General features: G+C 48.1%; 1 long non-coding RNA gene across 1 annotated transcript; it reads left to right on the top strand.

Moving 5' to 3' along the window:
- The first annotated feature begins 875 nt into the window (after positions 1 to 875).
- LOC135031838 (uncharacterized) lies at positions 876 to 4472 on the top strand. Its single transcript, XR_010227895.1, has 2 exons — positions 876 to 2581; positions 4212 to 4472. It is a non-coding gene; the product is annotated as an uncharacterized LOC135031838 (long non-coding RNA).
- Positions 4473 to 24302: the final 19830 nt, after the last annotated feature.

Genomic DNA, 24302 nt, shown 5'->3' with positions numbered 1-24302 from the left:
CCCACACGCCCATAAAACGGCCTGTTTCCGCCCAGAAACACCCACTTCCTGTCAATCACACTACGATCGCCTGAGCGAAGAAAAAGCCGTGAGTAAAAATCCTAACTTCTTAGCAAATTTACTTGGCGCAGTCGCAGTGCGGACATTGCGCATGCGCACTAAGCGGAAAAACGCTGCGATGCGATGAAATTTACCGAGCGAACAACTCGGAATGACCCCCCTTATACGTAATGTGCCCCCAGTAGTAGTACCGTCCTTATACATAATGCCCCCCCCAGTAGTAGTAGCATCCTTACATGTAATGCCCTCCCAGTAGTAGTAGCACCATCCATATACATAATGCCCCCCAGTAGTAAGAGTCCTTATACATAATGCCCCCCCAGTAGTAGCGTCCTTATATGTAATGCCCCCCCAGTATTAGTAGCCTCCTTACTCATGTAGTAGTAGCGTTCTTATACATAATGCCCCCCCGTAGTAGTAGCATTGTTATAGGTAATGCCCCCCCAGTAATAGTAGCGTCCTTATACATAATGCCCCCCCAGCAGTAGTATCGTTATATGTAATGCCCCCCCCCCCCCCCCAGCAATAGTAGCGTCCTTATACGTAATGCCCCCCCTATAGTAGTAGTGTCCTTGCATGTAATGGCCCCCCCAGCAGTGGCGTCCATAAAGCGCGCGCACACAGACATACCTCACACACACACAATTCACACATATATACAAACACACACACCTCTACTATACACACACACAAACACACACACACACACACACATATATACAAACACACACACACACACACACACACACACACACATATATACAAACAAACAAACACACACACACACACTTCTCTCTCACCCTCCACTTACCAAGTCTGGCTGGCCGTCACTGCAAACTTAAGCTGTGTCTGGTCCCGTGTAGCTCCGCCCCTCTATTCCGTGTAGCTCCGCCCCCTCGAGCCGCCGTAGCTCCGCCCCCTTTTCAGGCCCCGAACTGCACAGCCCGCTGTCACAGGTGATTGGGGGGGTGGGGGCTTTTCATGCTGCCGCGTAGTAGGCGGACACTAGCAGGCAGTGTCCGCCTACTTATCGTTCAGTTGGGGGGAAAGTTTCCCCTACACCTGAACGATTGGTTGGGAAAATCAAACAGGTTTGATTTTCCCAACTAGTTGGACAGACCGTTTCTGTCCGTTTTTCAGCGTGTGGGAGCAAACGGCTGATAATCGTTTGCTCCCACACACTGCCACATTATCTTTCCAACCAGCCAACTAGTTGGCTGGTTGGAAAGATATCGTCCTGATGTATGGCCAGCTTTATTAAGTTACTATGTTACATCATTATGTAAAGAAAATAAAAGAAGCATGAGTCTTGCCTGCACAAACTTACAGTCTAATGGGAAAATGGGTTCACACTAAGAGGGAGAGAGGAGAAGTGCACTGGGGTGTACAGAATGTAGAGTTAGGAGGAGGGGTGGTAGACTTGGGTGAAAAAGTTTGTTTTAAGGGTAGTGGGAGGATATTCCAGTTGGCAGCAGCATGCAAAATCCTGAAGGCCGATATGCAAAGATGTGATCGTGATTGTGAACCCGGACTAGTACTGGACACTGGGTTTGGTCTTGGGCGCTGTGAACAGTATTGGGCTGGCTTGATGAATGATCTGCTCATGCAGACGTGGCAGTTAGGCTGGAGGCTCTGTGAAAAAAGGTGACAAGCTATGGGTACTGGAACGGGAACCACCAGTGCAATGAGTAGCTGGATTGTCACCTATCTGAAAGTCACGTGAGGACTGGTGAGTAGATGGAATGCTGGGGGGGACCAGCAATGCAGGAATGGAGTGCTGGACGGAACCAGCACGGCCAGGTTATCGGATGCTGGACTGAAGTAGCTTGGCAGTACACAATGGCTGGATGGAACCAGCTCAGTAATTGTGGAGGAAGCTGAGGACGTCAGCAATACAGGCAGTTCACAGAAGGCTGGACGGAACCAGTGCAGTAGTTGTAGAGAAAGCTGTGGACTTCACAGTTCACAGAAGGCTGGACGATACTGTGGCAGTGCAGCAGGATTCCAACGCTGTGGAATGTAGTATTAGCACTGCAGGTTTTCCAGGTGCTGGGATGTGGTGATACTGCACAGCAGATAACTGGATGCTTATAGGAACCAGCAGAGTCTCTTATCCTGCTAAGGGATGCAGGACAGTCCCTCTGGATCACTGGAGGACTTCCAGTGAATCTGGAGATGCCCTGATGTAGTGGCAGCTATGGCCCTTCATCTAGGGAGTCAGGGAGTGCTAGAGATGACAACTGCACCGAGTCTATACCAGCAGGAGATTCAGGAGCTCACTCCGGGCTGGGAGACACCAATGCACTGACAGTTTGCCAGTGCCGAGACCTGGAATTTATACCCAGTGCTTACAGCTGAGTGGATGAGCGGCTGACATGTTGCGGATGTGAATCCGGATTGGCTCCAGGAAGGTCAGCTGGCTGGAGACTGTAATGGCACTGTCCATGGAGCTGAGCGGCGGGCGGCAGAGGACTTCAGGGGAGCGCACACCTGAGGGATCACACCCAGGCTTGCAGTGGAGGTAAGAAAGAGCACGGCTTGCGAGCGCAGATAACCTCCGTTTTGTGACAGTGATCAGGTAATAGTGGAAGAGTGCTTTGGGGATGGAGATGAAGGGGTGTAGAGTGGTTACGGGCTTTGTAGTTGAGTGACAAAGTTTGAATCTGATTCTTTACAACATAGGAAGCCAGTTAGAGACTGATAGAGGGGGTCAGCAAATGTGGAGCAGTGACGGAAGGAAATTAGGCAAGCAGCAGAGCTGAGAATAAATTGATCAGGCAAAATTCGAAAGTGTGGTGAGACATAGAGGAATAGGTTATAGTACTCAAGGCAAGATATGGTAAGGGTGAGGATGATAGTTTTAGTACATTCCAGGGTAGAAAAATGTCTGATTCTGGTAACATTAATGAGGTGAAAGAATCTGAAATAGGAGAAGTACTGAATGTGGGGAGAACAGAGCCAAGGATGATATCCAGAGAGTGGTCTTGGGAGATAGTAGAGACAGGAGAATGATGTGCTTTCAATAGAGAGGTATAGGGGAGTGGAGATCTTGGAGTAGGGACAGAAAAGATGACTGACAGACGTTTGGCAATGCAGGAAATGATTGACTGTGAGAGTTTAGGGGAAGAGAGGTAAATCCCAGGCCATTTTTCAATCCTGGGTATCGGGATTGAAAATTTGTCAATCCCGGGATTCCCTGGATAACCGGGAATGGGTTGTCTCCTGTGTCGTGTCCCCCTCCCTCCCGCCCTGACCCACACCGCACACATAACTAACCACTATAGTACCTGGTAGGGTCAGTGAGTCACTTCATCCAGTTCTATGAAGTCCGTGCAGCGGGTGGCAGGCAGCTGGCTGCACAGCGTGACCTCTGACTTCACTCCTGAGGATGCTCAATGCTGCCCGGCATTAAAAAAACAATCGACTGCCTGATCCCGAAATCCTTGGTATTGTAGCTTCTAATCCCGGGAATGAATCCTGGACGATTTTTGACCTAAATCCCGGGATCCCACCGATCCAGATCCCGGGATTGGCCACCCTAATACAGAGGGAGAACCGAAGGGGACACATGAAAGATCTTTGGATAACACCAACAGGAAGGGTAAGCAGAGGGGAGGTGGAGGCAGATGTAGAGACAGTGGAGTGATTGAGCAGATAACCGAAAGCTGTGTCACAGAAGCTGATAGAGTGCAGGGGGGGCGGTTGATAGTGTTGAAGGCAGCCTGCAGGTCGAAGAGGTTGAGTATCAACAATACACTACACATTAGTGGTACTTCCTGTAATTCCGTAGAGCACAGGTTCTCAACCTCAGTCCTCAGGACCCCAAACAGTTCATGTTTTCCAGGTCTCCTCAAAGAATCACAAGTGAGATAATGAGCTCCACCTGTGGATGTTTTAAAATGTGTCAGTGAGTAATAAGTATCACCTGTACACCTGCCGGATGATCTGCAAAACGTGAACTGTGTGGGGTCCTGAGGACCGAGTTTGAGAACCACTAACCTAGATAAATGTGGTGCGCGGCAGTAGAGTACAGTAAAATAGCACTCAACTCAAAGGCTTACTTTATTTTTTATTTTACTATTATATTTAATAATGCTATCTACCTTCAGCAACTGGACAGCACACATTTAATATGAGGCTCTCTTTGGCAGGGTTTCATAGAAACCAGGTTCCTTGCTGCCCATTGCCGAGGCTGAAAGAAATGAACTCACCGCTAATGGCATCTGTGCTACGCTTTTTGAAGATTCATTCTGCACTTAAGAATGAAAACGCCTAAATGGTAAAAAGAAAAAATAATCAAAACAAAACTTACATCTCATTTTGAGTGATACCTTTCAAGGATACTTCAAACAAACAAATACTGTATGTGACAATAATGTTATTTCAATGCATTAAACTTGTTGATCCACAAAGATTTTGCATCTGCATCCTTAGATTTTAAGTCTTGTGTGAAACTAACATTTCAAGCAAATTCCTGCTCCCAGGAGATGTGGTACAAGTAACATTTGAAGGAATAGCAATTGAATCAATCCTTAAAATGATTTGTCTAGACTGCATCCTGCTTCACAATACAGCATTGCTGAACACAGGCTGAGCTTTGCAAACCTACAAGATAGAGGCTTACAGTTGTCCTTTCTCGTAAATGTATGAGAATACTCAATTCTAGAGCTTTCTTCATATTTTTAAAATTATGAACAACAGTACAGTCAGTGCAGTATTCAGCCCATCTCCACTGTTTCACTTAATGATATCTAACTTTAATCTCTATAATCTGCTCAAGGTAGAAAAGTAGAATTCTGGGTCTTCCAGCTCACCTAGAGCCAGCAGGAAATCAGAAGCAGGAGAAGGGTATAAAACTCCTATACACCCACTGCACGGTGCACTGATGCCTGTTAGAGGCCAGCGAGTAGGCTACAGTTTTATAGTGCCAGGGTCTGTGGATGTTAGCTGTGCCAGGAAGGCATGGCAGATGGTGGCTGCAGGTCATAGCAGCAGAATGACTATTGAGCATGAGGAGTGCTAAGACATTTACTTTTCATTTGTTAATTTTAAGTTATGTACCAGTGTGACCAGGCCGAACCCTGTGTATGATATGTTCTGTGTATGATGCAAGTAAAGACACTGTGTTTCACTGGAAAACCTACTTAAGAGTCCTTATTTCCAGTACCTGTTTTACAATATTTATCTTAAATATAGGAGGTTTGAACAATACAGGGGTAAATGTAATAGTCTGCGAACTGCATCAACAAGTTCCCCGCGAGTCTGCCTGATGTTTAAAAGTAGCATTAATTTAAAAGGCAAAACCAAGGGACCAGTGGGCTACATATTAATGACAGTATCAGATTCCAATGATGTGGATTACAGATGCAATTTACAATAGTTGTAACTAGTGATGTGCACCGGAAATTTTTCGGCTTTTGTGTTTTGGTTTTGGATTCGGTTCCGCGGCCGTGTTTTGGATTCGGACGCGTTTTGGCAAAACCTCCCTGAAAATTTTTTGTCGGATTCGGGTGTGTTTTGGATTCGGGTGTTTTTTTTACAAAAAACCCTCAAAAACAGCTTAAATCATAGAATTTGGGGGTCATTTTGATCCCAAAGTATTATTAACCTCAATAACCATAATTTCCACTCATTTTCAGTCTATTCTGAACACCTCACACCTCACACTATTATTTTTAGTCCTAAAATTTGCACCAAGGTCGCTGGATGACTAAGCTAAGCGACCCAAGTGGCCGACACAAACACCTGGCCCATCTAGGAGTGGCACTGCAGTGTCAGGCAGGATGGCACTTCAAAAAAATAGTCCCCAAACAGAACATGAAGCAAAGAAAAAAAGAGGCGCAATGAGGTAGCTGTGTGACTAAGCTAAGCGACCCAAGTGGCCGACACAAACACCTGGCCCATCTAGGAGTGGCACTGCAGTGTCAGACAGGATGGCACTTCAAATAAATAGTCCCCAAACAGCACATGATGCAAAGAAAAAAAGAGGTGTACCAAGGTCACTGGATGGCTAAGCTAAGCGACACAAGTGGCCGACACAAACACCTGGCCCATCTAGGAGTGGCACTGCAGTGTCAGACAGGATGGCACTTAAAAAAAATAGTCCTCAAACAGCACATGATGAAAAGAAAAAAAGAGGAGCAATGAGGTAGCTGTGTGACTAAGCTAAGCGACACATGTGGCCGACACAAACACCTGGCCCATCTAGGAGTGGCACTGCAGTGTCAGACAGGATGGCACTTCAAAAAAATAGTCCCCAAACAGCACATGATGCAAAGAAAAAAAGAGGCGCACCGAGGTCGCTGGATGGCTAAGCTAAGCGACACATGTGGCCGACACAAACACCTGGCCCATCTAGAAGTGGCACTGCAGTGTCAGGCAGGATGGCACTTCAAAAAAATAGTCCCCAAACAGAACATGAAGCAAAGAAAAAAAGAGGCGCAATGAGGTAGCTGTGTGACTAAGCTAAGCGACCCAAGTGGCCGACACAAACACCTGGCCCATCTAGGAGTGGCACTGCAGTGTCAGACAGGATGGCACTTCAAAGAAATAGTCCCCAAACAGCACATGATCCAAAGAAAAAAAGAGGTGCACCAAGGTCGCTGGATGGCTAAGCTAAGCGACACAAGTGGCCGACACAAACACCTGGCCCATCTAGGAGTGGCACTGCAGTGTCAGACAGGATGGCACTTCAAAAAAATAGTCCTCAAACAGCACATGATGAAAAGAAAAAAAGAGGCGCAATGAGGTAGCTGTGTGACTAAGCTAAGCGACACATGTGGCCGACACAAACACCTGGCCCATCTAGGAGTGGCACTGCAGTGTCAGACAGGATGGCACTTCAAAAAAATAGTCCCCAAACAGCACATGATGCAAAGAAAAAAAGAGGCGCACCGAGGTCGCTGGATGGCTAAGCTAAGCAACACATGTGGCCGACACAAACACCTGGCCCATCTAGAAGTGGCACTGCAGTGTCAGGCAGGATGGCACTTCAAAAAAATAGTCCCCAAACAGAACATGAAGCAAAGAAAAAAAGAGGCGCAATGAGGTAGCTGTGTGACTAAGCTAAGCGACCCAAGTGGCCGACACAAACACCTGGCCCATCTAGGAGTGGCACTGCAGTGTCAGACAGGATGGCACTTCAAAGAAATAGTCCCCAAACAGCACATGATCCAAAGAAAAAAAGAGGTGCACCAAGGTCGCTGGATGGCTAAGCTAAGCGACACAAGTGGCCGACACAAACACCTGGCCCATCTAGGAGTGGCACTGCAGTGTCAGGCAGGATGGCACTTCAAAAAAATAGTCCCCAAACAGCACATGATGCAAAGAAAAAAAGAGGCGCAATGAGGTAGCTGTGTGACTAAGCTAAGCGACCCAAGTGGCCGACACAAACACCTGGCCCATCTAGGAGTGGCACTGAAGTTTTCTAGCGAGAGGATGAGTGCTTCCATCCTCATGTGAAGCTGAACCACTAGCCATGAACATAGGCCAGGGCCTCAGCCGTTCCTTGCCACTCCGTGTCGTAAATGGCATATTGGTAAGTTTACGCTTCTCCTCAGACGCTTTTAATTTTGATTTTTGGGTCATTTTACTGAACTTTTGTTTTTTGGATTTTACATGCTCTCTACTATGACATTGGGCATCGGCCTTGGCAGACGACGTTGATGGCATTTCATCATCTCGGCCATGACTAGTGGCAGCAGCTTCAGCACGAGGTGGAAGTGGATCTTGATCTTTCCCTATTTTACCCTCCACATTTTTGTTCTCCATTTTTTAATGTGTGGAATTATATGCCAGTATCAATAGCAATGGCCTACTACTATATATACTGCGCACAACTGAAATGCACCACAGGTATGGATGGATAGTATACTTGACGACACAGAGGTAGGTAGAGCAGTGGCTTACTGTACCGTACTGCTATATATTATATACTGGTGGTCAGCAAACTGTGCAAAACTGAAATGCACCACAGGTAGGGATGGGATAGTATACTTGATGACACAGAGGTAGAGCAGTGGACTACTGTACCGTACTGCTATATATTATATACTGGTGGTCAGCAAACTGTGCAAAACTGAAATGCACCACAGGTATGGATGGATAGTATACTTGACGACACAGAGGTAGGTATAGCAGTGGCCTTCTCTACCGTACTGCTATATATTATATACTGGTGGTCAGCAAACTGTGCAAAACTAAAATGCACCACAGGTATGGATGGATAGTATACTTGACGACACAGAGGTAGGTAGAGCAGTGGCTTACTGTACCGTACTGCTATATATTATATACTGGTGGTCAGCAAACTGTGCAAAACTGAAATGCACCACAGGTATGGATGTATAGTATACTTGACGACACAGAGGTAGGTAGAGCAGTGGCCTACTGTACCGTACTGCTATATATTATATACTGGTGGTCAGCAAAATCTGCACTGTACTCCTACTATATACTACAATGCAGCACAGATATGGAGCGTTTTTCAGGCAGAAAACGTATAATACTGGTGGTCACTGGTCAGCAAAACTCTGCACTGTACTCCTCCTATATAATACTGGTGGTCCCCAGTCCCCACAATAAAGCAGTGTGAGCACAGATATATGCAGCACACTGAGCACAGATATGGAGCATTTTTCAGGCAGAGAACCTATAATACTGGTGGTCACTGGTCAGCAAAACTCTGCACTGTACTCCTCCTATATAATACTGGTGGGCCCCAGTCCCCACAATAAAGCAGTGTGAGCACAGATATATGCAGCACACTGAGCACAGATATGGAGCATTTTTCAGGCAGAGAACCTATAATACTGGTGGTCACTGGTCAGCAAAACTCTGCACTGTACTCCTCCTATATAATACTGGTGGGCCCCAGTCCCCACAATAAAGCAGTGTGAGCACAGATATATGCAGCACACTGAGTACAGATATGGAGCGTTTTTTAGGCAGAGAACGTATAATACTGGTGGTCACTGGTCAGCAAAACTCTGCACTGTACTCCTCCTATATAATACTGCTGGTCCCCAGTCCCCACAATAAAGTAGTGTGAGCACAGATATATGCAGCACACTGAGCACAGATTTGAAGCGTTTTTCAGGCAGAGAACGTATAATACTGGTGGTCACTGGTCAGCAAAACTCTGCACTGTACTCCTCCTATATAATACTGCTGGTCCCCAGTCCCCACAATAAAGCAGTGAGCACAGATATTTGCAGCCACCTGAATAAAACTGAGAGGACGCCAGCCACGTCCTGTCACTATCATTTCCAATGCACGAGTGAAAAATGGCGGCAACGCGCGGCTCCTTATATAGAATACAAATCTCGCGAGAATCCGACCGCGGGATGATGACGTTCGGGCGCGCTCGGGTTGACCGAGCAAGGCGGGAGGATCCGGGTCTGCCTCGGACCCGTGTAAAAAGGGTGAAGTTCGGGGGGGTTCGGATTCCGACGAACCGAACCCGCTCATCACTCGTTGTAACATAACATTTAAAGTACTTTTGCTTCTGTACTGGTAAAGGAAATCCTGTAACATCACAAAGTGTCATCATCAGAGTTTTTTTGGAGTGAAAAAGCCAGGAAGCTGCTTGTAGATGTGTCACGGATCTCCACTACCTGTCAGTACTCATTGTTGTCGCATTGTTCTGGGGGGCCAAGTGTCAGTGTGTATGATTTTGGTATGCCCAAAAAAGGCAATCCCTAGTAGCATGAAATGCATATGGGACACTATTCAGCTTCAGTTGCAGTTTTGCTAAAATAGCAAAACTGCAACTGCTTGCGATCGCATGCTGGGGGCTGCCCAGCACAGGTGGCCAGCGATGTGATTGCAATTCAGATGTGATCACATCGCTAAATAAAGGAAGCCCCTCTGCTTCTGCAGCCTGGCTGCGAAGGCAGTCAGGCTGCCGCCATGTTTCCCATTGCAGCGGCAGCATGTGACGTCACGTGGCCAACCCAGACCCACCATCATTTTCGATGCCACACCCCCGCAATGCCACATCACCTCCCCCACAATCAGGCAGAGGTGTTACCATCAATGTGATGCGATCGCATTGACCGGAACATGTATGCACAGATTGGGACCTGCGTGTGTGCACTGGGCCTAAAAAGGGCATAATGTGATCCTATCGCATTAGTGGCCCTTGCTGAATAAGGCCCATGGTTCCCCCTTTGGGTCTTAACCAGTAGGGGGTTTACCTAGAACATAGGCCCTCATTCCGAGTTGTTCGCTCGGTAATTTTCTTCGCATCGCAGCGATTTTCCGTTAATTGCACATGTGCAATATTCGCACTGCGACTGCGCCAAGTAAATTTGCTAAGAAGTTTGGTATTTTACTCACGGCATTACGAGGTTTTTACTTTGTTCTGGTGATCGGAGTGTGATTGACAGGAAGTGGGTGTTTCTGGGCGGAAACTGGCCATTTTATGGGAGTGTGTGAAAAAACGCTGCCGTTTCTGGGAAAAACGCGGGAGTGGCTGAAGAAACGGGGGAGTGTCTGGGCGAACGCTGGGTGTGTTTGTGACGTCAAACCAGGAACGACAAGCACTGAGCTGATCGCACTGGAAGAGTAAGTCTCGAGCTACTCAGAAACTGCACAGAGAAATCTTTTCGCAATATTGCGAATCTTTCGTTCGCAGTTCTGCTAAGCTAAGATTCACTCCCAGTAGGCGGTGGCTTAGCGTGTGCAATGCTGCTAAAAGCAGCTTGCGAGCGAACAACTCGGAATGAGGGCCATAGACCAGAGTGGGTCACATAATATGGCACACAATACACAACAGATTTACATTTTTATTCTAGGACACAAAATTATCTGTAGACAAAACTTTACCAGACATACTGTAACACAACTCCTGAACCCAGCAGAAATATGTCTCTCATCCGCCTTATTATACAGTGCACCGAGGAGCTCTGGATACTTCTTTATATGAACATCTTAAGTTGGGGAAGATGCAATAAGAAGTACTCTATCTGTCTGTCAGCTCCTGTATACTCTCTTCCCTTCATATGTCAAGCCTGCACCCTAAACATATGATGTCATGATGTCACACTTAGGAGTGGGTCTGGCAAGCACCATAATATACAGCCGTACAAATGGCAGGGTGCCTGCCTGAAGCTTGCAAAGTGATACTGGCCGCCGGGAGCCATTCCAGATAGCCAGAAGCAAAGTCCGGGGGTGGCACCCCTGATTTCAGGGGGCATGTGCTGTTTTGCAGGGCCTGTATGTATGACGAATTGCATGAACCTGATGGAAGGGAGACAGAGGAGGCCATTTAAGATGCTACCAAATATTAGACTGCCACATATTTAGATGTAATATACACCTCTCAGACGGAGCAGTATACGTATTTACATGTAAGACACGCCTCTCAGAAGGAGCAGTATACATATATACATGTAAGACACACCTCTCAGACGGAGCAGTATAAATAATTACATGTAAGATACACCTCTCAGACAGAGCAGTATACATATTTACATGTAAGACACACCTCTCAGACGGAGCAGTATACATATTTACATGTAAGACACACCTCTCAGACGGAGCAGTATACATATTTACATGTAAGACGCACCTCTCAGACAGGGCAGTATACATATATACATGTAAGACACACCTCTCATACAGAGCAGTATAAACAGTATAGTTACATGTAAGATGCACCTCTCATACGGAGCAGTATACATATATACATGTAAGACACGCCTGTCAGAAGGAGCAGTATACATATTTACATGTAAGACATACCTCTCAGATGGAGCAGTATACATATTTACATGTAAGACACATCTCTCAAACGGAGCTGTATACATATATACATGTAAGACACGCCCAGTGGTGCAAGTCTAAAAAATGTGTTACGGGCACTGTGTGTGCGCGCCGAAGGCGCGCGCGCAAAAAATGTGTGTGGCCAAATGCCACATGGGGCGTGGCCAATGAAAATGGGGGCGTGATACACATATGGGGGGAGGGGCAGATACACGTATTACCCCAATAGTGCCAGATATACACTGCCCCACAGTGACAGATATACATTGCCCCACAGTGCCAGATACACATTGCCTCACTGTGCCAGATACACAAATGCCCCCAGAGTGCCAGATACACAAATGTCCCCAGAGTGCCAGATACACATTGCCTCACAGTGCCAGATACACATTGCCCCACAGTGCCAGATACACAAATGCCTCCAGAGTGCCAGATATACATTGCCTCACAGTGTCAGATACACATTGCCCCACAGTGCCAGATACACAAATGCCCCCACTGTGTCAGATATATATTGCCCCCCAGTGCCAGATACAGAAATGCCCCCACAGTGCCAGATATGCCCCCAGTGCCAGATACAGAAATCCCCCCAGTGCCAGATACACAAGTATGCCCCCATTGCCAGATATGCCCTCAGTGTCAGATATGCCCCAGTGCCAGATACACATGTCTCCGCAGTGCCAGATATGGCCACAGTGCCAGATACACATGTCCCCCCAGTGCCAGATACACATGTCCCCCCAGTGCCAGATATGCCCCCAGTGCCAGATACACATGTCCTTCCAGTGCCAGATATGCCCCCAGTGCCAGATATCCCCCAGTGCCAGGTACACAAGTCCCCCCCAGTGCCAGATATGCTCCCAGTGCCAGGTATACATGCCCCCCAGTGCCAGGTATACATGCCCCCCCAGTGCCAGGTATACATGCCCCCCCCCAGTGCCAGATATCCCCCAGTGCCAAGTATACATGCCCCCCCAGTGCCAGGTATACATGCCCCCCCCCCCCCAGTGCCAGATATCCCCCAGTGCCAGGTATACATGCCCCCCCCCAGTGCCAGATATCCCCCAGTGCCAGGTATAACAAGCCCCCCCAGTGCCAGATATGCCCCAATGCCAGGTATACATGCCCTCCCAGTGCCAGATATCCCCCAGTGCCAGATATAACATGCCCCCCCCCCCCCCCAGTGCCAGATATCCCGCAGTGTCACGCCTCTCAGAAGGAGCAGTATACATATATACATGTAAGACACACCTCTCAGACGGAGCAGTAGACATATTTACATGTAAGACACACCTCTCAGACGGAGCAGTATACATATTTACATGTAAGACACACCTCTCAGACGGAGCAGTATACATATTTACATGTAAGACACACCTCTCAGACGGAGCAGTATACATATTTACATGTAAGACACGCCTCTCAGACGGAGCAGTATACATATTTACATGTAAGACACACCTCTTACAAGGAGCAGTATACATATTTACATGTAAGACACACCTCTCAGACGGAGCAGTATACATAATTACATGTAAGACACACCTCTCATACAGAGCAGTATACATATTTACATGTAAAACACACCTCTCAGATGGAGCATGCGAACAGGTCGGAATGACCCTCTTAGTCTGCGACCCAGCTAAGCTTGGCATTAGCAGTAAGGGCGCTGTGTGCTGGCCCCAGGCAATCTCTGTGTCTCTCTTAAAGGGCTCTTTGTGCTTTTACCCTGTTCGTGTGTGTGTGTGCTGTCACTGTCACAGTATGTCAGACAAAGAGTGTGTTTCATGTAAGGCACAGTGTTCCTCTTCTCCAGGGGGTTCACTGCAGTGTACTCAGTGCAGTACACCCTCCCAGGCTAGCAGGGCAAAACCAGCTTGGCTGGATTACATTAGGGGACTGATCAGAGGCGTAACTCTGGGAGGCAATGGAGTCATCTGCCGCCGGGCTCCTGCTCTGAAGGGGGCACCTCTCCTCCCATTCTGTGACACCATTGAAATAAATTAATTGATCGCTGCCGCTATTTTTTCAGTGGCCGACTTCCTCACTGGTCCTTGCACCTTACACCACACCCTTTTTATTATAGATATACATTTACAAGTGTCATATCCAGGATTAGAATCCACAACCTATTACACTGGAAGCAGACACCTTACTGATGAAGCTATTTGCTCCTGTATACTAAATATGAGAATTCTAACTATATAAACTTACTTCTCTGACAATTATAAGTTACTTCATATATTAAAAATTCTCATACTTCCTGTACTGGAGCAAATAGCTCCATCAGTAAAGTGTCTGCTGTCAGTGTAACAGGTCATGGGTTCTAATCCTGGGTATGACTGCTAAAATATGTGATTTAAAATAGAAGACAATGAAATGTGTATATACATATTTTTTCTTCAGAACACACACACACACACACACACACACACACACACACACACACACACACACACTGTGTGTGTATATGTATGTATATATATATATATATATATATATGCACACTTACATACATATATTTATCTAAGTACAGGGGGGGGCTCCACTATTTATCTTGCCTCCGGGCAACTGGGACTAATTTACGCCACTGGGACTGATCTCTAATATTCCCACTAAATTGGCCAGCAATGAGAAAGAGACTCAATACTTAAGACAATCGATGACTGAGTTTATGAACAGAGACTCAGTACCCAATCCAGCGTCTCAGTCCCCTGCCATTTGTCCTCAAAAACGTACTTTGGCCCATATCCTGCAGTCTGACTCTGATGATGAGGGGTCAGACATGGAGGAGGGGGAGGTGGATGCAGAGGTGGGGGAGGCTACTTTGTCCCAGGGAATAGAGGCTCTCATAGAAGCTATTAGAGAGGTTCTGCATATCCCTGATAAGGTAACAGAGGAGACTGAGGAATCTTATTTTTAATGTAAAAAATAAATCCTCAGTCACTTTTTCCTGTGTCAAAGGAACTAAGAGGGTCATTCCGACCTGATCGTAGTTGAGCTAAATTTAACACAGCTACGATCACTTACACAGACATGTAGGGGACGCCCAGCACAGGGCTAGTCTGCCCCGCATGTCAGGCCGCACAGCGGCAATGCTTTTGTACTTGAAGAGTAACTCCCAGCCAGCGCAGCACCTGCGGCTGGCCGGGAGTTACTCGTCGCCGCCCAGGTCACAGCAGTTGCGTGTGACGTCACGCATCCGCTGTGGCCCACCCCCCGCATGGTCCAGCCATGCCTGCGTTGGCGGAACCGCGCCCATAAAACGTCGGCCAAACGCTGCCGTGCCACCCCCTAATGCACAGCGACCGCCTCTGCCTGTCAATCAGGCAACGGAGATCGCTAGGCAACGACAGCTGTCGGCTATCAGCCATGCGCCGGCGCCGCATGTGCAGTTCTGACCTGATCGCTGCGCTACGATAAACTGCAGCGAGCGGTCAGGTCAGAATGACCCCCTAAATACCCTGTTTGAAGAACCGTGGGTTAACCCTGATAGGAAATTTCAAATACCTAAAAGTTTGATATCATCTTTTCCCTTTTCTCTTGAGGATAGAAAAAAAAGGGAAAATCCACCGATAGTGGATGCATCAGTATCCAGGCTGTCACGGAAAATTGTATTGCCTGTTCTTGGTGCAGCCTCCCTAAAAGACAAGGCTGATCGTAGAATTGAGAATACACTCAAATCTTTGTATACAGCTGCTGGGGTGGCCCAGAGACCCACTATAGCATGTGGGTGGATTACTAAGGCCATCGCAAAATGGTCAGGTAACCTAATTGAGGGGTTAGGTATCTTGAGGGGGAGATTATTTTACTCCTGCAACATATACAGGACTCTGCAAATTTTATAGTGGAAGCCATAAAAGAAATAGGCTTGCTTAATGCACACACCACTGCTATGGCAGTGTCAGCACGCAGAGGTTTATGGCTACGCCAGTGGACTGCCGACGCGGACTCCAGGAAAGGCAAATGAACTAGACAAATTGATCTCCAAAGCTACTGCGGGCAAGTCCACGTTTCTTCCTTCTGCAGCTCCCCCAGCCAGGAAGGCTTACTCAGGACCTAAACTACAGTCCTTTCGGACTGCCAAGTTCAAAGGCAAAACCAAAGGTTTTTCTACAGCCACCAGAGGCGCTAGAGGTAAACCACGAAAACCAGAAACTGCAGGTTCACAGGAACAGAGCTAAGGTTCTGCTTCCTCAATGCCTTCAGCATGATAGTGGACCGCGATGCCTGGAAGACCGGCAGGTGGGAGCCCGGCTAAAAATTTTCAGTCACATCTGGACAACATCATGCCAGGATCCCTGGGTCATATATCTTATTTCCTAGGGCTACAGACTGGAGTTTCAGGAGCTCCCACCTTATAGATTTTTCATATCAGGCTTACCAGTTTCACAGAAAGTATAACCTTACAGGACGCCATTCAAAACTGGTACAGACTCAGGTCATTGTTCCAGTTCCACCTCATCTGCAAAACAGGGGATATTGGGGGTCATTCCGAGTTGGTCGTAGCTGTGCTAAATTTAACACAGCTACGATCGTTAACACAGACATGCAGGGGGACACCCAGCACAGGGCTAGTCTGCCCCGCATGTCAGTGCCGCCCCCCCCCCCCCCCCCCACCGCGCACAAATACAAAAGCATTGCACAGAGGCGATGCCTTTGTATTTGAGTAACTCCCGGCCAGCGCAGCTCCTGAGGCTAGCCAGGAGTTGCTCATCGCTCCCGTTGGCCGCAGCGGCTGCGTGAGACATCACGCAGCCACTGTGGCCCGCCCCCCAATGGTCCGGCCAAGCCTGCTTAGTGCCCCCGTTCAGCCCCCTCCCACCTAGCGACCGCCTCTGTCTCAGAGGCGATCGCTAGGTAACGAAAGCTGCCATGCACCAGCGCACTGTGGCGCCAGCGCATGCACAGTTCTGACCCGATCACTGCGCAGCGACAAACTACAGCGAGCGATCGTGTCCGAATGACCCCCATTATTCCAACCTGTTTGTAGTATCAAAACTGGACGGTTTGGTAAGGCCGATTTTGAACCTCAAGTCATTAAACCCATACTTATGAGTGTTCAAATTCAAGATGGAGTCTCTGAGAGCGGTGACCTCAGGTCTGGAGGACGGGGAATTCCTAGTGTCTCTGGATATCAAGGATGCGTACCTTCACATTCCGATCCAGCCGCCTCATCAGGCTTATTTACGGTTTGCACTGCATGACTGCCACTACCATTTCCAGGCCCTGCCATTTGGTCTCTCCACGGCACTGAGAGTGTTCACCAAGGTGATGGCAGAGATGATGTTTCTACTCCGCAAACAGGGAGTGAACATAATTCCATACCTGAATGATCTTCTGATAAAGGCACTGTCCAGGGAGCGGATGATGGACAGTATTCGCCTCTCAACCACCCTACCCCTGGATCACGGGTGGATTCTGAACTTACCAAAATCTCACCTCGAACCGACACAGAAACTTTCCTTTCTGGGAATGATACTGGACATGGAATCTCAGATAGTGTTCCTACCTGTGGAGAAAGCTATGGAAATCCAGTCGATGGTTCGGGCTGTCCTGAAGCCAACCCAGATCTCGGTGCATCTGTGCATTCGCCTTCTGGGGAAAATGGTGGCCTCTTATGGGGCGCTTCAGTACGGAAGGTTTCATGCTAGATCTATTGGACAAATGGTCCGGATCACATCTTCACATGCAGCAGAGGATCCGTCTGTCGCCAAGAGTCAGGATCTCCCTTCTGTGGTGGCTACAGACTTCTCACCTTGTCGAGGGTTGGAGGTTCGGGATTCAGAATTGCATTCTGTTAACCACAGATGCAAGCCTCAGAGGTCGGGGAGCAGTCACACAGGGGATGCAGTTTCAAGGAAAATGGTCAAATCAGGAAGTCATCCTTCCAATAAACTTTCTGGAACTCAGGGCTATCTACAACTCCCTTCTGCAGGCCTCATCCCTACTTCGGCCATTCAACTCCCTTCTGCATGCCTCATCCCTCTACAACTCCCTTCTGCATGCCTCATCCCTACTTCGGCCATTCAAGTCCTGTCGGACAATGTAACGGCAGTAATGTACATAAACCGACAGGGCGGAATGAAAAGCGGAGAAGCAATGTCAAAGGTGTCAAAAATTCACCTCTTGGCGGAAAAACACGGGAGTAGACAACTGGGAAGCAGACTTCCTCAGCAGACACGATCTGCACCCGGGGGAGTGGAGCCTTTACCCGAAGTGTTCAGGTGCTTGACACGTCGGTGGGGATATCCACAAATCAACATGATGGCCTCTCGTCTCAACAAGAAGCTCAAATGGTATTGTTCCAGGTCGAGAGACCCACAAGCAGTGGCAGTAAACGCTCTGACAACTCTGTGGGTCTACCAAATGGTGTACATGCTTCCTCCACTTCCTCTGATCCCAAGAATTCTAAAAAGAATAAGAAGGGAAAAGATTCAAACAATACTCATTGCTCCGGACTGGCCAAGAAGTGCCTGGTACGTGGACCTTCTGGAGATGCTCCTCGAAAATCCGTGGCCTCTGACTCTTTGCCAGGATCTTCTGCAACAGGACCCGTTCATCTATCAACAATTACCGTGGCTACGTTTAACGGCATGGAGGTTGAACGGCTGATCCTAGCCAGGAGAGGGATTTTTGACAAGGTCATCCCAACTATGATCCAAGCCAGGAAAGGGGTAATGTCTTAACATTACCACCGTATATGGAAGAAGTATGTCTCTTGGTGTGAGAGCAGACAATATTCTGTGGTAGAATTTCATCTGGGACATCTCCTGCTTTTTCTGCAGTTGGGAGTGGATGTGGGCCTACGCCTAGGTTCCATTAAAGTCCAGATTTCGGCTTTGTCTATTTTCTTTCAGAAACAATTGGCTTCTCTCCCTGAGGTTCAGACGTTCTTGAAAGGTGTTCTGCACATCCAGCCTCCCTTTGTGCCTCCCACGGCACCTTGGGATCTCAATTTGGTGCTGCAGTTCCTCCAATCGGATTGGTTTGAAACATTACAGGAGGTTGACGTAAAGTACCTTACGTGGAAGACCATCACACTATTGGCCTTGGCCTCAGCAAGATGTGTGTCGGAACTAAGGGCATTGTCTCACAAGAGTCCCTACTTAATTTTCCATGAGGACAGAGTTGAACTCAGAACTCGTCAGCAATTTATTCCTAAGGTGGTGTCCGCTTTTCACATCAACCAACCTATTGTGGTTCCGGCTGTTATGGACACCTCTGCTACTTCAAAGTCTTTGGATGTTGTGAGGGCTTTGAAGGTGTATGTAAAGAGCTCGTCACAGAAAATCTGACTCGCTGTTCGTTCTCTATGATCTCAATAAAATTGGGTGTCCTGCTTCAAAGCAGTCTATTGCACTCTGGATCAAGCTATTGATCCAGCATGCTTATTCCACAGCAGGATTGCCGGTTCCAAAATCTGTACAGGCCCACTCTACTAGGCCGGTGGATTCATCTTGGGCGGCTGCCCGGGGTGTCTCGGCTTTACAGCTCTGCCGAGCAGCTACTTGGTCAGGTTTGAACACGTTTGCAAAGTTCTACAAGTTCGATACTTTGGCCTCTGGTCAATCAGTTCTGCAGGAACCTCAGCACTCTCCCACCCGGTTTGGGAGCTTTGGTACTTCACCATGGTACTAAATGGATTCCCAGTATCCTCTAAGATGTAAGAGAAAATAGGGTTTTAATTACTTACCGTAAGTCCTTTTCTCGTAGTCCGTAGAGGATACTGGGCTCCCGCCAGTTGCATCGTTTTTCCTGCACTGTTACTTGGTTAAGTATTCTGGTTTGTTCAGTCATTGCTGTTCATGTTTCAAGTTTGTTTAGCATGGCTTTCCTCTTGTTCTGTGTGTGCTGGTTCGTAATCTCACCACTTTTATTATCTATCCTTCTCTCAAAGTATGCCCATCTCCTCGGGCACAGTTTCCTAGACTGAGTCTGGTAGGAGGGGCATAGAAGGAGGAGCCAGCGCACACTATCAAATTCTTAAAGTGCCCAAGTCTCCTAGTGGACCCGTCTATACTCCATGGTACTAAATGGATTCCCAGTATCCTCTACGGACTACGAGAAAAGGATTTACCGGTATTTAATTAAAATCCTATTATTACTGACTTTCCTCTTCCACCTCTAATCATTTACGTTGCGTGCCGGAACCTCTGGATCAGGCAGTGCTGGCTTGTTAGCTGAGTAGTTAAAACACTGACAGTCTCATGCACATTATGACATTAATTCATCTACCATGTATGCATTAATCCAATTGGTTCCAAATATTCTTTCTTAATATTGCTATATGATTTATATTTTACGATGCGCCAATTGCCATATATATTGTATTTATAAAATAAAAACTAAGATCATAAAAACTGTGTCCATAAAAAAACAAGTATATTTAGGTTTATTTAATAGAGCTTCATTTCCCTTAATAATTCCTGTTTAATATTGCATCTTTAATATTTGAAGACATTCTTCTCTTACCTACTGTATGTACATATACTGATCTAAGTAGACTAATACATCTATATGTCCTCCTACCGCACTGGTTTAAAATCAGTATACAGTATTAAATTACAGGTCTGCAAACTATTTTCCTTGAGCTGGTCTTTCGGGTATCTCTTCTGTTCCAGCCTGTCTGTTCCTGTCCTCTCCCTCTGTACTTCAGCAGACATGACTAGTGTCACAGTCTGTACTTTCCCTAAATTATATTGGGCTCTATGTTCTAACATACATAAAGACTCAGTGGTCCTCATTTTGCAGCAGAATGGAGCCAAATGTAATATTTAGCAATTGCATATAATGCAGCACTGCTCAATAATGGATGATTTGAGCGCACAAGGAAGAAAAAGAGAGAAATGGAACACACTACACAGGAATGACTAATCCTATTATCAGGAGGGAAATATGGAGAAAAGAGTTTTAAACTATATTTTAATACACAGACCCCATAGTACTTGTTAAAGTCTTATACACCTACTTCTTCTCCAAGGGATTTGCAGAGATTCCAACAAAAACTAAGTGTCCTCAGGATTTAAGAATGGCGGACTGCAGCAGATATCAATGATATTTTAGCCAGGAGCGCTTTTAGGTGCGAGCTAGCAGGGTGGTCATCTGGGGCGCTGCAGCAGGTGCCAGGGGCTGCATGGGTGACCGCTGCAGCCAGCACCAGGACCTCTAACATCTGGATTACAGCAGGGGAACAGATGCTAGAGGTCCTACTTGACCTCTAGCTCTAATAACACTGGTGGTGGGAGAAGATACAGAAATCCATCTTATCCCATGTAAAATCTTGACGATGAGCATGAACCCCCTGTCAATGAGCCTGAGACCCCTGGCATTGAGCAGGAGAACCTTGGCAATGAGCAGGAAACCCCTGGCAAAGAGCATGGAACTCAGAGCATGAAACCCCTGACAACAAGCATGAAACCCTTGGTAACGAGCATGAGACCCCTGGGAATGAGCAGGAAACCCCTGGCAATGAGCATGGAACCCAGAGCATGAAACCCCTGACAATGAGCATGAAACCCTTGGCAGCAAGCATGGGACCACTAGGAACAAGCAGGAAACCCCTGACAACAAGCATGGAACCCAGAGCATGAAACTCCTGACAATAAGCATGAAACCCTTGGCAACGAGTATGAGACCCCTGGCAATCAGCAGGAACCCCTGGCAATGAGCAAGAAACCCCTGGTAACGAGTATGAAACCCAGGGCAGGAAACCCTTGGCAATGAGCATGAGACCCCTTGCAATGAGCAAAATTTGTAAGGGACATTATTGTGTGTGGAGCATAAAATGGTGCCAGGGGCATAACTGTATGTGGCATAATGCGTCATGGGCATTACAGTGTATGGCATAATGTGTAATGGGCATTACGGTGTGTGGCACGAGTAATGGGCATTACGGTGTGTGGCTAAGTTGTAATAGGCATTATGGTGTGTGGCATAACGTGTAATGGGCATTATGGTGTATTTTTGTTTTTCCTGTGTTGTATAAGGGGCTCTACTTGGAGTAATGTGTATAAGGGGTATTACGGGGGGCGTGGCCTGGACGCAGCTTTGGGTGGAAGTGCTGCCACAGAGCTCCAGCTCGGAGTTGCTTAAACTTCTTATTACCACTGGCCCCTGCAGCTCATATTGCCCCTTTTACCTTCCCCACGGCTGTGGGCAGCGCCCTGTGCTCGGCGGTGCTGGCGGGTGGCTCCTTCTGCCCATCTGTGACTGAGGCCTGTTTCCAGTTTGGAGCCGGGACCTCGAGTTTGGGGCCTGCCCGGAAGTGAGCTCCGGGACTGGAGCGCGGACGCACCGTGACTCGCAGCGGCTCTCCCTATCACCTGTGACCCCTCACCCGACCTCAACTACCTCTCCAAGACCCACGGGCACGGAAGGGAGGAGGAAGATCCCCTGTATGCCCTCCGGAGCTGCAGACACAGTGAGTGTATCCAAGCCTGTGTCCCTGCCGGCGGCCATCTTGGTGCACCCGACCTATCTATAAGTGGAACTTTTTCACAGCAGCTCCTGCCGCATTGGCTTCACTCCGCACTGCTTCCACCTGCCATCTTCTTGCTCCCTCAATACCGCTGAGCGCTTACCCCCTTGTGGCCCTGCACAGCTGAAGTCCTGTCCTGTGGTTTGAGTGCACTGCGGCCTTCTCAGGACCCGGACACTGCGGCCTCTGTTTACAGTACCAGCCTGCTAAGAGTCCAATTGGTGATGTGGAGGGCCAGTGATTGCCCTCCTCTGCCTGCTTACACTAAGATCCGTGATGGAGGGGCATGACCTGGGGGCTGAACAGGCTGGCAGCATCTTTGGAGAGCTCCTCTCTGATCACGGGACTTTTAGCTTATACTCACTCTCCCCGAGCCCTACAACCAGCACCCTACTCAGCCTTGCTGGGTGGAACGGCTGTGACAGTGGTGGGCCAGTGCTGCGGAATCGGGGAGCTGGTTTCCTGGCTCCTGCGGGTTGCGGCCTGCCCAACACTCACGAGCCGGGGCCTCGACTTTCAGGCGGCGTTCCGGACTGCACTGTGACCCTCCTCAGATCACCTGCCAGTGATCCTGCTCACTGCTTTCGACACCGACCCGTCTCTCCTCTACCGCTGGGACCGGCCGCACGGGACCTGACGGACGTCAGAGTGGGTGTCCAGAGCCCCGTCGGTGACCATCTTGGATCCCGGAAGATGGAGGAAGACACGGCAGTCGCCCGGTGGGGATGCCCCCCGTGGCCAGTGTTCTGCTTCATTATTGCCGATCTACGACTACCGTCTGCGGCATGTCCTCTTGAGTGCTTTCCACAAGACCTGCCTTCCACCACCAGCGTTACCACTGTTCACAGAAATGCACCACCCTGGCCGCAGTTTCTCTGATATCTTACACAAGATCACCTGATGACCCCCTGAGACCAGGCCACGGGGAGTGACCGCTCCTTAGGAGCCATGCTGCTGTATATATCCTGTTGAACCTGACATACTCTGAGCTTATTGCAAACATCCCCCCTCGCTGATCTCTCCGGATTATGGGGCGAACCACAAAATCCTCTAGACGGAGCAACAACCAACCTCAAAAAGTTACGAGACCTCAGGCAGACCTGAAACCTTTCTTTCACCAAACTACATCTCCGCAGATGGAGAACCGTTCCTCCCCTCATCCCTCAACATCCCCTTCTGCCTCCTCTCTCTCAAATCCAGCGGATGATATGGCTGATCCTGTGATAGCAGGTGGCCGCGACCTACGGGAAATCCTGACCTTCATGAGGTCCCTACCCACTAAGCAAGACCTTCAAGACACTATTAGGAATGAACTTGCCTCCATTAAAGGTGAAATCTCGCACTTGTCAGATCGCTTGGTAAACCTGGAGGAAGACCAAGAGACTAATGTTTCCTGTATGTCATCTTTGAGAGACTCCATCCTTGCTCAGTCTAAAGAAATCCGTGCCTTGCAGTCAAGAATGACAGATATCGACAACAGAGGCAGACGGAATAACATCCGCGTCCGCGGTCTCCTGGAAGATGTTCCCCAATCTGGGCTCGTAGACGCCCTGACCAAAATATTTAACGAACTCTTGAATAAGGATTCGGATAACGTTATTACCTTTGATAGAGCCCATAGAGCCCTCAAGCCAAGAGGCCTCCCCACCGACAGGCCTCGTGATGTCATTTGCCGGCTCCATTATTTCTCTCAGAAAGAGAAGATTATGTTCAAGGCCCGTCAACTGTCCGGAATCGACTTCAATGGCTCTGACATATGCCTCTATCAAGACCTCTCCTGGCACACCCTACAGCAACGGAAATTCTTGAAACCCCTAACAGATGAATTGCGGAAACGTCAATTACGTTATCGCTGGGGTTTCCCTTTTAACCTTCAGGCCTGCTCTTCCGGAAAGTGGTTCACTCTGTCCTCCCACGCAGACCTCTCACTGTTCTGCTCCTCATTGGGTCTGCCTCCCCTGGATATGCCGGACTGGGATTTCCATCTCCCCAAGAT

This window comes from Pseudophryne corroboree, chromosome 1 (assembly GCF_028390025.1).
Source record: "Pseudophryne corroboree isolate aPseCor3 chromosome 1, aPseCor3.hap2, whole genome shotgun sequence".
Lineage (NCBI taxonomy): Eukaryota > Metazoa > Chordata > Amphibia > Anura > Myobatrachidae > Pseudophryne > Pseudophryne corroboree.
The sequence above is the reverse complement of the archived record's forward strand: the minus strand, read 5'-3'. Positions and strand labels throughout refer to the sequence as shown.